Source organism: Mus caroli, unplaced genomic scaffold, assembly GCF_978045245.1.
Source record: "Mus caroli unplaced genomic scaffold, Mus_caroli_1 scaffold_13, whole genome shotgun sequence".
Lineage (NCBI taxonomy): Eukaryota > Metazoa > Chordata > Mammalia > Rodentia > Muridae > Mus > Mus caroli.
In genome coordinates, this window is record NW_028227268.1 from 62,934,001 (window position 1) to 62,940,000 (window position 6,000).

The 6,000-nt window shown below is 54.0% G+C and overlaps 1 protein-coding gene across 6 annotated transcripts in view; it reads right to left on the reverse strand.

The window, feature by feature from the left end:
- Rai1 (retinoic acid induced 1) overlaps positions 1-6,000 on the reverse strand; it is a 92,468-nt gene that overhangs the window by 86,081 nt on the left and 387 nt on the right. The gene's annotated exons all lie outside the window — the stretch shown is intronic.

The following is a 6,000-nucleotide window of genomic DNA, read 5'->3' on the forward strand; positions in this document are numbered from 1 at the left end:
TTCTGCCATTAGGAATGTCTAAAAGGAAGGGTGCTCCTTGCCTCTTGCCTCATAAACAAGGAAAATGAGCAAAGGAGATAGGTAACCTGCCCAAGCAACATTATTTGGGTCAGAACCTGGGCAGCCAGGGTGCTTAGAACTATGCCGAGGAGGGGCTGGAGACATAGCTCAGCAGTTAAAGGAGCACCTGCTGCTTCCAGAGGACAGAAGTGCAGAGCCCAGCACCCACATGAGGGTGGCTTGTAATCACCTGTAACTCCAGCTCCAGGGTCACACATGGCATGCCCACAGACAGACACATACATACACAGAAATAATACATACTTAAAAAAGAACCCACTGCAACTCCAGGGGCTCTAACACACTCTTTGGCCTCCACAGACACAAGGCACACACTTGGTGCACAGACATACATGCAGGCAAAACACACATACTAAGAAAGAAAGAAAGAAAGAAAGAAAGAAAGAGAGAGAGAGAGAGAGAGAGAGAGAGAGAGAGAGAGAGAGAGAGAAAGAAAGAAAGAAAGAAAGAAAGAAAGAAAGAAAGAAAGAAAGAAAGAAAGAAAGAAAGAAAGAAAAAGGAGGAAAGAGGAAGGACGGGAGGGAGGGAAAGAAAAAAGAAAACAAACGAACTATGCCTTAGGGATGGCCATATCCCTTGAAGCCTGGATCACTCGGCAGACGTGAATGTACAAATGAAACTGGTCACACTGCCACTTAAGTCACAAGTTGCTGGGCACTTTCTTAGGGTCCACTCAAATCACTGGGGCAAAGTCCCTTTGCAAACAGAAACTGTGGCCAGAAGCCAGTCATTTTCATGTGCCTTCCCCACACTGACCTCCACCTTGTCAGAAGAGAAATAGGCATTGGACTCCCTGTTTTGTAAGTGAGGGCTAGAGGTGACTTTGTCAAGGGAGACAGTCATTGATACCTTGTCCATGTTGCAAAGCTCTTTAGCAGTAAGAATAACAGTCCGGCACTGGGATACAGCACACGGTTGATACACACTTGCCTAGCAAGCTAAAGACTCTGCCTTTCATCAGAACATCACAAAAACAAATATCAACCCAACAATAACAGCCAAGTGGTAAGGGCTGTGTGCCAGCAAGACCCTCTTATTATGCTCATTTTAAAATGGAGGAAAATAGAGCCCTCCAAACAGTAGCTGATGCTAGGATTTGAACTCAGGCTGGCCTCACTGAAAATCTTTATGTCCTGAAGCTATAGGACCCTCTTTTCTTTTTAGATCACAAAACACACAAGGCCATTGTCACTTTTAATGCTGATAGCAATTCATATTCCCATTCTTGACAGAAAAAAATGATGCTGAAGAGAAGTGGCTCCCCTAATTCCAGCAGTGGCTGGAACTCAGACATTTTCTCTGATTCTTAATCTATCTGGTGCTTGCTGATCTGTCCCAAGAGAGTCCACTGTGTAGATGAACAGTCTCCCCCTGCATACCCTTTTGCAAGCTCCTACAAGTCTGGGTGGGTGTTAAACAAACCTGCTGCCTGATCCCATTAGCCCTCTCCATCAGCAGCAGCAGCCCCCCACCACACACACACACACACACAAAGTGAGCAGCTCAGGCCTACAGACTAAGCACAGCCTACCTTGTGCTGACACTGATGGCATTGAGTCCAGAGAGCAAGGGGAAAAGATTCCTTGGCTGGTTCCAACATCTCATCCACAGCTGCCAACCAATGACATACCACTTCCCTATCCAGGGCCCTGGAGCAACCATTCTCCTCTTCACAGGACCCTATTGCTCCAGGCAAGCAACTGTGTAAAAATGGGACATTTGTTGAGTGTCTACCTAGTGACAACACTTCAAAAGCCTTGAACACTGGGTTGTTCAGTTTGAGCACAGCAATGATGCTCAAAGAACCAATGAACTAATGAAGAAACATCTGGTGTGGCCAGAGCCCTCCTGTATGTGGCTGCTTTCTCTCCTGAACATAAGCCTATTCATCTGTAGCAAGAACACCTCAGTTTCTCATACAGTCCCATAAGTCCCCCTCTCCCCTACTATGGGCTCCCAAGGTTTCCCTCTCCCCCACCCCACACCGCACACCTCAGCCCTGTACATGCTTCTCTGAGAATCTCTGTTTCTCCCACTCCTGCCCTTCTGTTTCAAGGGCCCAGAACCAGCAGAACAAATTCTTGTCTTTTGGCAGCCAAGCCTCAGCCTGTGCCTCCTGTGGCCTCCCCCTCCCTGGTGTCACATTCCAATCTTAGGTCTTCAGTGACCCACCGGAAAGGGGCACAGCTCACCCTCATTCTTGGAGAAACAGGATGAGCCAGTTTCTTCCAGTCCCCTAGGTTTCTTCCTAGTGCACAGGAGCATGGACACACACACACACACACACACACACACACACACACACACACTTTCTTCACAGAGAACAGGCACCAGCCAAGGATCAAAGGGGCCTCTGAGTTTGCTACCCTCTGCACTTCACCTGGGCCCCTACCAGGAAGCATTCCCAAGCATCTGAGTTCTAGTTCCCGCCCCTGGCTGTGGGCCCTGGAAGGAGGCACTGGGGCTCAGCTGCTCTAGCCTCATGTGCAAGGCAGAAGGGCCTATCATTCAGAGATCCACGCTAGGCCACTGACATAGACAAAGAGAGATGACTCATTCTCTTGGAGGTCAGGAGGAGGAGACAGGATGTCTGTTTGGGTCTTGGGAGGCAGATGAAGGGCACCCAGGTGGAAAGGGCAGCCCAGGCAAACTCAAGAGGCTGGCACGAAAATAGCTGAACCGAAAGGAGGGTAGTGTGCAGGAGCAAAGCAGAGGGCAGAGAGAACCCTGGGAATGTGCAAAGGACCCCAGGCTAGCCTCTGTTCAGAAATCAAAAAGAGGCTTGCTTCAAGGTAGCTACTGGAGTTCAGAAAAAGATGGCAAGGAGGCCAACAAGGAAGCCTTGGCACAATGGCTCCTTCACCATTTCTCCTGAGTCAAGTGGCCAAGACACAAAGGCTCCCAAGAGCAGCAGGAACGTTTTCCTCCTTCTCTACCTCTGCCCTGTCTATCACTTGCTCACAGCCCTCTCTTCCATAAAGATCTTGGCTGTTAGTTACCTGGGTCTCACATACCTGGCAGTGGGCAGTAACCTAGTTCCCTAGGTTAGACCCTGCTTAGAGACCCTGACATGGCTTTGAAAACACTAGGTCTTCACACAGTCTGCATTTGCTAGGGCCTGGCATCCAGGGCCTGTCCCCAAAAGAACCGTGGTCTGAGGGCATCATCATTGCCAATGCACATGGCTCCTCCTCCCTGGGAACCACAAACACACATACATACCACAGCCCAAGCAGCTGGTTGAAGCAGAAAAGGACAAGTATGTGCTGCTGTCGCCACAGAAGACAGCCATGGCAGCCGGGAAGACGCAGCAGCTGACCTTTCTCGGAATCACCGACCTAACCATCTATGGATACCTACAGCTAGAGTCAGCATTGGGGTTCTCATTGTACAGATGGAGACACTGAGGCCCAGAGTGGTAAACAACTCTGTCAGCAGATGGTGGAGCCAGGAGTCAATGCAGAGTCCTCCCTGAAGCGCCTCACTCACTCCCCTCCTTTTCCAGAGGGAAAGGAAACCAGGGCTGTAGAATTAGAGATCTGACTATGTGTTCACTTGGGGAAAAATAAAACTGTGTCTTTGTACATAGCCTCTTGCATACATTAAGTGAGCGATGGGAGGAGGATGCGATGACTTTACAGTGGCCACCTGTGCTGAGGGTCTGTTACTCCACATGCTTTTAGGCTATTTGCATTTTTCTCAGTGAGAACCTCTCTATGTATTACTTGGGTAAGGAGAAAAGAGCAACTGTAGGGTCTCAATTACTGTCTGTAGAGGGGATATATAGCAGACCCATTTCCCAAGGCCCGCTTCTTCAAATCTGGTGTGACCTATCGGTGGTTGTGAAGACAGATTTAATGGGCTACAACTAGTCATTTTTCCAATCAAATAAACGAGAAGAGAAAAAGCACACGCGGTAGATTTATTCACTAAACTTTTGTTTTTGCTATATACTGTAGGTAGGAACAATACTGTGACCTAAAAACTACTTTGCACATGGCAGGAGGGGCGCGCGCGCGCGCGCGCGCGTGTGTGTGTGTGTGTGTGTGTGTGTGTGTGTGTGTGTGTGTGCATAGTAGGATTTCATCTTGGGGCCTAAAAGAAATACCACTCCCACCCCCACCCTGCCCCCACTCCCAGAGGCCTCAGGGACCAGTGGGAATAAAGACACTTCTGAAGCAGAAGGCCCCTCTTGCAGAAGTCAGAGGGGTGCCTGATTGTCGGGGAAGGTCACATTTTACCCCCTCCCAAGATGGCCTCTGAGGCCTCAATCGCCCCATATACACTCCTCTCCTCTCCGAGGAATTCTCGCTGAGAGCCTGGCCGGGCTTCTAAGGGAGAGGCTGCCTTGTGACTAGAATGGCTGTATCTATGCCTTGTTCTTGGGCCCCACATACCCTCTGGGGTGTTGGGAGGAGGGGTGGGAAACTAGATTACTCTCCAGCTTCCAGATCCCAAGGGCCACGTCCCAGAGAAACCTCTGGAAACAGCTGTGTAGTCAGCCAGGAAGGGCCTCCACTCCACTGCCCCCAACCCGGGCCTGGCTGGAGCTGAGAGAAGTGTGGAGAATGGGGGAGGAGAAGGCGGATAGGATAGGAAGCAGAGCTCCCAGATCTGGGCTCCCATCGCGCTGGCGCCTCCACATCACAGCTTGCCTGGCCCCACTCTCCACCCGCCTCCCCTCCCAGGGCAGCAGACAACTAAAAAAAGATAAAATAAAAAGAAGTAATTCCCCTGCTCTGACGTCAGCTCGAGGTCTTAACAGCCCAGCAGCCGCATGAAACTAGATTGCAACCAGATGTAATGCCCTTGAATTCTCAACACAGCACTGCCGTTGGAAAAGAGGGTGGGAGGGGGCGCGGGGCCCCGCTCGAACCGCGACACAAGCGCTGCGGGAGTGCGTGCGGTGGGGCTGGGACGCACCGGCCTGGGCTCGCCGTGCAGGCACGCAGCCTCACGTCCCCAGTCCTCGGGAGCGTAAGACGCTCGGGTTTAATCCATTCAGAGTCCTCAGGTCCTGGGTTCCCGGGACGCAGGCACAGCTCCTGGCTGCACTCCCGCCCTGCTGTGTGAATGAGCGACCGGGAGCCCCGAGAGGAGCTAGCTAGCTGGTCGCTGGGAAAAACGGGCGCCCCGGGAAACTGGGGCCGCCGCGACCTGGAGCCTGCCTTGTGTTTCGCTTCCCCTCTGCTCCTCCTTGAAGGCCTCCAGTTGTGACCAGAGCTCCAAATGTCACCTCCCAGCCCCGCCAAGCCCTCGCCCCTGCCGCGCTCGGCCCAGTATCCCCCCCCCCCCCCACCACACACACACACACACAGGTCTTCTTGCCTCCAAAAGGCGTGGGACTCGGCCTCGAAAGGGCCCACGGGCCTGGCCGCCGCGCCGCTTTCGGGAGGGCACCAAGCTCGCGTGTCCCGGGCTCCAGCCGGTGGCGTCACCCCAAAAGGCCCGTGCGCCCCGGGCCTGGCCACGACGGGACTCCTGGGTCGCGGGGACCGCTTCCTGTTCAATGCGGGGCCTGCGCACAGGCCCAGGCGGGGACACGCGGCGACCGCCGCGTCCTGTGTCACCACGAGCGGCCCTCGCAGCCCGGACACCCGGGAGCAGGCTACACCCCGAGCCTCCGGCTCCCCGTCCCCACCCAGAACGCACTCACAAAGCTCCCTCGGGCCCTCGCTGCACCGCCCCACGTCCCCGCCCCACACTCGGTGACACTGGGCCTCAGGTCCCAGCACCCGTGCCCGGCCGGCCACCGACTCTCCAGAATCCCCTCATGCAGCTCCTACACGGCCACCAGCGGCCTCACGCCGGCGCCACACAAAGCCAGGCCGCGCGACCCCGCGTCCGCGCCCCACGCGCGCTCGGCCCCCGCCCGGACCCCTGCCCGCTGGGTCCCCACGCCTCGCGCCGCCCCCGCCC